We start from the raw sequence: 9,974 nt of genomic DNA, 5'->3' as shown, positions 1-9,974 counted from the left end.
TCCTTACGAGTTGACGCTGGCTTGCTTGCACCCTGCTTCGTCTCTCTTTGCACGCTTTCTTCCTGTTTGTGGATGCAAAGCTAGCATGGCGTGTCTCAAACTGACTGCTTTAAATTCAACCATTTTATCGATGCAATTTTTGTCATTTTAAATTAGGCACACAAAGGCGAATTCTTCAGTCTATTTTTCCAGAAATTTTTAATACTTTTTTTCTTTTCACCATCTTCTTCATCGAAGCAATAGCTTTGAGCTAATGACCAAGAAGACCAATTCAAAAGGGGGCATTTACCTTTTTACCCAGCAACAGCCAGTGTAGACTATTGTCACCCAATAAAATAATGGTCAACTGCTCCTACGCAATACCTGTACGTCATACACACTCCGCTTTGTTTTAAAAAATATATAAATATAAAAAATATAACCGCGGATGTCTGGGGGACAGTGATTTGCCTACGTTTTATGAATGCTGGCGCACCATAAAGAATAAATTATCAACAGTTTAATTTGTGCCTTCAATTCGTTGCCCAAAGGAAGACATTACTTGGATATAATAAATCCGAACAGCTCCAAATGAAACAGAACTCATATGGGTGAGTAGAACATGATGTAATAACTTAAAATAAAGGGGCCAATGTAAACAAAAATGGTGTTCCCCTATAATTGCTCCAAAAGCAAAGGAGTCTACAAATTTCGGAAATATAGGATGCATCGATGAGTTCTACTGAATCTCATACTCAGACATTTCATACCTTTTTAAATAATAACTAATAAAATCTAATAAGTATGTTTTTGAACTGCCCAGTTTTCAACACTCATCTCAAGGTATGCCAGAGACTGAGTACAATTAAATCATAGATTGAGATTAGTTATAAAGGTTTCCATTTTAGGCATGGCTCTGGAACCATTGGCTCTCTAGAACCTCTTCAATGGCTTCTAACAGTGGATAAAACAAAAAAAGAATCAACTAATGGTTTTCATTAAAGCATATTAGCAAAAACCTTTAAACCTTTAGTTGATATTTTTAAAGAACATTTGTTTATTATTTTATAAAAAATGATATGTTTTTTAATCTGTATTTCATGTAATTCCTATAGAAGAAAACTTATGCTTCCTTTGTATGAAATATTGATGTTTTGTCACTTTGTCCATTATGTCATGATTTAACTAAAGATCAGACCCAAATGCAGAGAAACCATCACATAGAGACCAGGGAAAAAGTTTAACAGGTTTATTGAGAAGCTTGTGGAGATTCCAGTGTTGCTCTGTACGCTGCTCAACCGGAACTGAAAGGTGAGGGAAAGACATTGCGTATAGTTCAGGTTCAGTGGGAAAATTGAATCTCGAACTTGAAGAGGAGAAAAGGTTTGCAGACTCACGTTTCCAGAAAAGTGGTTGACTCTTTGACTCCAGTCGGTGTCGGGTGTTCCAGTGTTTGTCTCATTCGGTGGAGGGCGGACAGGGTTTAGCCAGAATGCGGTCGTTTGTAGGAGAATCCCTTGCTCAGTGTGAAACTCAAACGATCCTTTGGAGTTAAGTGGATCCAAACCTCCAGTTTGAATCCCCAGTTCAGTTTGAGGCTCAGTTGATCCTTCCAGGGAGAGAAGGTCCAAAACGTTCAGTTTGCAGGATGACTTCCCGCCGAGAGGCAAAGACAAAAATAGCAAGATTAAAACTGAGGTTGACAAAAACTCAGTTTGACTCAGCAAAAGTCAGCTTGGCTAGAGTACCCAAAACTGGCAAACACTCTGGCCTCGAGGTAGTGGCAGTCAGCAGCTTAAGAGCGCTCCGTTAATGAGGTAACCCATAGCAGGTGTGTGAGGAGGTGAATCAGGACCAGGCGCCGCCTGGTGGCGGAAGGAAGACAAACACACAAAACACAAACCACACAGACAGGAGTCCTAACACATTATATTGGTGTAAAGCCAAAACCATAAAATATGTACATACTTTTAAACTAGAGTTATCAAATATACATCAATGTTGAATAATTACATTAGACAAGTTAGGCTACTTGTATTATATCAGATTTTCTGCTCACCATATGTGTCTGTGTAAAAATTTTTTTTAAGAACAAAAACATCACGCTGTTAATATAGAGGTATCAGAAACTATGAAACAAATAATACAAATGAACCTTTCACTGTCAAATAAAATGTCATCAGATTTTCTACGGCATATGTTTAACAAAAACAAATAGGTTGTGTCAAATGTAAAGGTCATGAAGTATTTGCAGCTCTAAGTTTTTATTTTTCTAAGCTCAGGGTATAATGCCTTGTTGGATTTGAAAGGTTGCAGATCCCTGTTCTCAGGAAACCCAGAGCATTGCATAAAAATTTTGACTTGCATGACTTTTGTTCCTGAATGTAGAGATAGTGGACAATTGCTTTCATGTAAAAACTAAAAACCTTCAACGATGAGAAATAAACTAATTGTTATATTATACTATTTTGTTGATAAATAGCTTTCAAATAATATGTAATTAAATACAAATAATAATTGCAGATCTCATAATTAACTGAATTAAAAATATTAGTCCAACTACGGAAATGCATATAACCCTAACAGTAGTTATTCTCCAAGAAGCACTTTACCAACACAAATAAATAATAATTTTTTGCAAGGTGCAAATGTAAAGCTACAAGCAAAAAAAAAAAAAAAAAAGTTGAAAGGAAACAGAAAAGTGGTCACTAAGATGTTTTTCTTTCTGCTTTATTTCTCATACACCAAATTATTTGGTGATGGGTGTTACGCTCTCTACTGCTGCATATATTGTGTTGAGTTGCGTGATGCATAACCCATGCAGAAGCTTCCATATCAGTTTTATCTCACTAATGAGTGGAGACCTGGACTGTGTATTAGATGATTTTTCTCTTCACAAGATTGTTTACTTACAAATATGCACCCAGAGCACATACCCCTGCACTTCAACATCTGTGCAGGTCTCACAAAGATACATACATTTACATCTTATCTTTTTTGTTTCATTTTAAATGTGTAAATTAAATCTGAGTAGCTGTGAACCATGGAACAGACAGGAATATTTGAAGTAATGTTTATTAGCATCACAGGTGTCTACAATCTTGTAATCAGTAAGTAGCCGTATATATATATATATATATATATATATATATATATATATATAGGGTTACAGGTAGTCACTGTGCTCTTTGTTGAATTGGTGCATACCACACTCAACTTGGACCAGAAGAAGCAAAGAAAGACCATCTTCAAACTGTTTGATGTCCCTGTGTCTACAGTTACACATAGTAGTCAGGAAAGTAAGATCCATGGCAGTGTAGGCAACCTCCCTGGGAACTGGAAGAGGACAATCGATGACATATAAAAAAACATGGATAATACAAATGGCAGCAAAAGAGCCCAGAAAAACTTTTAAGGAGATTAAAGGTGAAATTCAAGCTCAAGTAACATCATTGTCAGATCACAACAATGAGGTTTTGAACAAAAGTGGACCTGATTGGATTGAACCAAAGTGGACAACATTGATGAAAAGCCAGGCTGGATATTGTGACACAAATTAAACAAATATGGAACATTTTGGCAAAGCACATCAACTCTATGTTCACTGATTAAAAACATGAAGCATATAATAAAAAGAACATTTTCCCTACTGTAAAACATGAACGAGGCTCTATTATGCTCTATTAGTTAGCTAATAGAGACTATCAAGGGATTCTGCCCTGTGTCAGAAAGCTTGGTCTCTTTTGCAGATCATGGGTCTTCAACAGGATAATGATCCAATATACACAGCTGAAAACACGCAAGAATGGCAAAGACGAAAACATTGGACTATTCTAGAGTGGCCTCCTGTAAGCCTTAACCTAAATCCTAAATAGCAGTGATTTTCAAACTTGGTCATTGGGACCCACTCCCTCCTCAGCAGCAACCAAATGCAGCAGAGAGTGCACCAGAGAGGGGTAGGGGCATTAGCCATGTACTGCTTTGGAGCTAAGGTAAAATAGCCAAACGCCAGGCAGAGAGAGCACCTCAGCTGGACAGAGGCAGTCGCTGGCTTGGGCAAGCTTTGGAGACAACATTAGGTATAGTTGTAACTTGAAGAAAGATGCCATACATAGATACATACTAGCACCTCAGCCGGGACGAAGGTGGCGGGTGCTCAGGGCCAGCTCTGGAGGAACAAGTGGAACACAAAGGATAAATCATTTAAGAGTCCTACTAAGGACAAAATTCAAATGGCTTTTTTGAAGCCATCTACCTAAGAACATTCCCTACTTTATCTTATGTCAAAATGATTACCTCAGCCAAGGAGGTCATGTTTTAAGATGTAGTTTGACTGTCTGTCTTTTTACAGGATAACTTGAAAAGTTAAGGATTGATTTTAGTGGAATTTTATGAGAGGTTTCCCTAATACCCAGGAACAATCCATAAGATTTTGGTGATCCAGCATTGGATATTGAGAGCCTCAGCATGTGACTCAATAAGTCCAGAGATATTTCAGCTGAGCTTTGAGTAGAGGTGGCCAATGTGGACCTGTCTACTGCATTTTTTGATCAATTATGTTTAGTTTCATCTTCATTTAAAAGACAAAAGTTTCAGATGGAATTCAGATGGAATGTGATTACAGGGGAATAGTACTTAGTAAACTATTTATAAAAAGTTGTGCTCCTTCCCCGTTGGAAGATTCATTATAAATTTCAAGATGACAACTCTGAAATTAAAATGATCTTTCTTGCACACAAATGGTCCTCACATTTCTTTTTTCTGTAATTTGATTTTATTCGCAGACATAACCACACAGTCTGCTAACTGCCATACTCATTGGCTCAGTGTTACCCTAAAAGGATCAGACAAGTGAGAAATGCACTGAATAAAATCTGTTCTGTTTGACTATTAGCAAATCTCACACAGATAACCAGATCTAGAAACCATGAAAATACAAGGAAAGACAAACACAAAGCCATTGTCTGCAAGTAGAAGTAGTTTTTTTTAAATCTCTCTCTTTTTTTTTTTTTTTTAGATTTTTTTTCTAACAATGGAAAAACTCCAAGAATAAATTATTTGTGACTTTTAAGGAAAAAAATGCACCGAATTGGTCACTGTTCTTTTTGTTCATGTTTATTTGCCCAAAAAAATATCTGTAATATCTGTTTACTAGTTCTGCCATAAATATGTAGATATTTCCCTAAAAGGGCAAAAACCTATTTTTCACTTTTTAAATATTTACTGATGTTGTTTGTTATAATTTCAGATTGAATTCCAGCGCTATAGTCATCCAATGATTGTCCTCAAAATTAGCTTGCCTAAAAACACCACACATAATATATTTCCCTATAAGGAGACACCACATAATACACTATATTGCCAAAAGTATTTGCTCACCTGCCTTGACTCACATATGAGCTTAAGTGACATCCCGTTCCTAATCCATAGGGTTCAATATGACGTCGGTCCACCCTTTGCAGCTAGAACAGCTTCAACTCTTCTGGGAAGGCTGTCCACAAGGTTTAGGAGTGTGTTTATGGGAATTTTTGACCATTCTTCCAGAAGCGCATTTGTGAGGTCGCACACTGATGTTGGACGAGAAGGCCTGGCTCTCAGTCTCCGCTCTAATTCATCCCAAAGGTGTTCTATCGGGTTGAGGTCAGGACTCTGTGCAGGCCAGTCAAGTTCATCCACACCAGACTCTGTCATCCATGTCTTTATGGACCTTGCTTTGTGCACTGGTGCACAGTCATGTTGGAAGAGGAAGGGGCCAGCTCCAAACTGTTCCCACAAAGTTGGGAGCATGGAATTGTCCAAAATGTCTTGGTATGCTGAAGCATTCAGAGTTCCTTTCACTGGAACTAAGGGGCCAAGCCCAGCTCCTGAAAAACAACCCCACACCATAATCCCCCCTCCACCAAACTTTACACTTGGCACAATGCAGTCAGACAAGTACCGTTCTCCTGGCAACCGCCAAACCCAGACCCGTCCATCAGATTGCCAGATGGAGAAGCGCGATTCGTCACTCCAGAGAACGCGTCTCCACTGCTCTAGAGTCCAGTGGCGGCGTGCTTTACACCACCGCATCCGACGCTTTGCATTGCACTTGGTGATGTATGGCTTGGATGCAGCTGCTCGACCATGGAAACCCATTCCATGAAGCTCTCTGCGCACTGTTCTTGAGCTAATCTGAAGGCCACATGAAGTTTGGAGGTCTGTAGTGATTGACTCTGCAGAAAGTTGGCGACCTCTTCGCACTATGCGCTTCAGCATCCGCTGACCCCGCTCCGTCAGTTTACGTGGCCTACCACTTCGTGGCTGAGTTGCTGTCGTTCCCAAACACTTCCATTTTCTTATAATACAGCTGACAGTTGACTGTGGAATATTTAGGAGCGAGGAAATTTCACGACTGGATTTGTTGCACAGGTGGCATCCTATCACAGTTCCACGCTGGAATTCACTGAGCTCCTGAGAGCGACCCATTCTTTCACAAATGTTTGTAAAAACAGTCTGCATGCCTAGGTGCTTGAATTTATACACCTGTGGCCATGGAAGTGATTGGAACACCTGATTCCAATAATTTGGATGGGTGAGCAAATACTTTTGGCAATATAGTGTAATATAAAAAATTAGATGTTATTCCTCCAATAACATTTTGATCACAGACAGAGAGTTGACAAAGGAGAAACAATCCTATATTGGGACAATGAGTCAAAGTCTTAAGTTTTATTTATTAAGTGTTTTATTTTATATGAACAAAGATTACAGACATTGGTCCAGATATACGGAAGAGGAAAAGGGCCAGTGGAAAAAAAAAAAAAAAGTTAACTGATTTTTAAATTTTATTTCGGGTTACTATGGGAAAAAAAGTCAGAATCCTGAGAAAAAAAAATCAAAATTCTGACTTTTTTCTCAGAATTCTGACTTTAATCTCAGAATTCGGACTGAATTCTGACAATAAAAAAGTCAGAATTCTGAGATTAAATGTAGAATTCTGAGAAAAAAGTCAGAATTCTGACTTTTTTCCCATGTTAAACTGAAATAAAATTTAAAAATCAGTTAACTTTTTTTTTTCAGTGGCCCTAATCCTCTTCCGTACAGATAACACATATTCTGAAACGATTTTTTTTTCAGTTGAACATACAAACTCTTATGTCACAGATAACACACACAGCTCTTCTCACAATAAAATATGTTCCAGCTCTACAACCTGCTTTGGGTTGTGCAGACTGAAATCTGTAGACAACCAACAATTTTCTCCACTTCAATTTCACTCAGCACCTTTTCTACGACTCTCAGTTTAGAATGTTTGAGGTTACAGATCTGCGTGCAGAAGCTGGAGCTTCTATAGTTCTTATTGTGACAAACAATATGAACCTTCTAAACAGATGGCGAAGAGTGTCAACATTTTGAATCTGCCTTGTTAGTCAAAGCTCTCAGAAATAAACATATCAACAGGCTGAATCATGACACTTTGCTCCACTTAAATCTGTTATCTAGATTTTCCCTTGAAAGACTTTCTCAACTGAAAGTAATATGTGATGTTGAGGACACAAAAACAAATTAACAGCATTCTTTCTTTCATCAATAGAAACTTCACAAAGCTGAATGCAAAACTTCAATCTTGCAAAAGAAAATATAAACTAAGAAATGTTTGTTCTGGCACAATTTAAGTATGCATCGTAGCAGATCATGTCTCAAAATGATAGCCAAACTAATCCAAAAAGCACTCACGGTACATAAAAGAAATAAAAATAAAGATGCTAGGTGTCCCGGGGCCTTATTTTCAAAGACTGCAGCTTTAATATTGAAAGTTGGCTTTAGGGAGGGGAACAAGTCAGGTGTACGAAAATGTGCATACAACTAGCGCCGCACACTTTACCTCTCTCTCCCCCAAACTTCAAACATAGAAATATAACTTAAATGATCTCAGAATGAAGAAATGAACCCATCCCCATGGGGAGCAGTGGGCTGCCACTGTGCAGTGCCCAGGGAGCAGTGTGGGGTTAAGGGTCTTGCTTAGAGATGCAGAGTGCCCGTTTTGGGGATCAAACAGGGTACTTGCAACCTTCTCAGAGCAAAAGTGCACTGCTCTAACACTAGGCCACTCAGTGGATCTGACCTCAGGCTATGTAAACTGTTTTAAACACAGTTTAAAACAGTTTTCACAAAACTCAGAACGTTAGAGATTGAACTAACAGTTTCTGCAGAATAGGAGAATAGAGAGAGAATGAAGCAGAATGATGAAATGGGGGTCCCTATGTCCTCCAGAAGTCTAAGCCTATAGCAGCATAACTATAGAGATAGCTCAGGAGTTTGGTAAACCCAGAAATGGGTGCTCCAGGGAGGCTCTGACTGGAACATTCTAGGGGAAGAAACTCAGTGAGTAATGCGGCTTCAGGAGGAATCTTTGAAGTGAAGAAGGGTTGTGCTGTCCTTACACATTTCCTATGCAGTGATTGGTCCGGGAGGGGTACCCTGAGACGTTCAGACTGAATGGGAATCCAACTGGGGGTCAGTGACTCACTTCTCTTTCTTGGGTTTGGTGGAAAGGCAGGTGAGTTCTTTGAATGGATCCAGGACCCAGCGAGGGAGACGGACTCGGAACCAGCGCCATTGAAAAAGAGGAGGACAAGGAAGGTAAGGACACATCAGAAATATCAGATTGAGAGGAGCTAGCGGGTAAGTTACCATTGTTTTGGAAGTTAAACAACTGGCATTCATCCTAGGAAATCCACTCCTCTAAACACTCCCTCCTGATTGCAGCGAAGTGGCATCAGCTGGGAGCACATCCTGCCGAACACTAACCTGACAACAGCCAGATGCATGTCTCGCTCCGCCCAGCTCCACTCACATACATCTGGGAACCCGCTCATTGAAAGTGATTTCCCCAACCGAATTTATGGTCTGTCCAATCAGGACGCAGGGTGGGTGTGTCCTGGAGTGGAGAAGCGACCGTGAGATTCCAACAACAATGGCGGCTCGCATTGAGGAAGCAAGCGTTAGCATTGATGCTGCTATTTCTTCTGTGTTGTCCAATCTATCTGATATTGTTTCATTAAAAGAACATCAGAGAACGGCTTTGAATGCTTTTGTTGGTGGAAACGATGTTTTCGCCCTTCTCCCGACCGGATTTGGCAAGAGCTTGATCTACCAAATGGCTCCTCCTCTCACAGCGTCACGGGTTAGCTTCGGTGTGAGTGGTTGAAATAGCACGTCAATAAAGATGACAGACAAGTGGCTTATCCAATCATATGCAAGGAGTTTTGATAAGGCCCAGCCTTCAGTAAAGGCAATTCCTATGGCGGGTTCCCAGATGTATGTGAGTGGAGCTAGACGGAGCGAGACATGCATCTGGCTGTTGTCAGGTTAGCCGAACACACCCTGAGAAGAAAAGGTTAGACACACGCAGCCAACACAGAGACCCAACATAATGAGAGAGTACCAGTCCCCGCTGTTGGTATTTCAGTTATTGATTTTCAAACAACAAGAAAAATAACAAGAAGTAACCCAATACGTGTCAAAAATAACCATTGCAACAGTACTTTCAGGCTGTCACTGAGTAACTTTTTAAACACAGTTCAGGGATATTTGTTATAGCCAACCTCCAACTTCTTAGAAAGTTTAAAGACTTACTAAATAAAGTAGCTATAAACAAAAAGGCATACTTTGTAATAATAATGAGGTATAAAACACAAAAGAAAGTATTTCAGCACATGTTTTACTTTATTTGTAGGAAGCCCAAGCGACTCTGTCATTGTGCTGCATTGAGCTTAATGATTGTTAGGTATCATGATAATTTAAGTGAACTGTTATTAGGAATATATCACCGCAAACACAATGTGAAGAAAATTACTGTTTGAAACAATTAAACATCCCACTCCAAATGGATCATAGCTATTAAATTCAAATAAGCTGTATTCATAACAGCAAAATTATTCACGGATAGTGTCCTCATAGCAGTATAAGTACAGTCATAACTATGAATAGGTTTGAAAAACATCCTTGCCACA

Source organism: Cyprinodon tularosa, unplaced genomic scaffold, assembly GCF_016077235.1.
Source record: "Cyprinodon tularosa strain WSP-4 unplaced genomic scaffold, ASM1607723v1 ctg87, whole genome shotgun sequence".
NCBI classification, from domain to species: domain Eukaryota; kingdom Metazoa; phylum Chordata; class Actinopteri; order Cyprinodontiformes; family Cyprinodontidae; genus Cyprinodon; species Cyprinodon tularosa.
Note: the sequence above shows the minus strand (reverse complement) of the source record.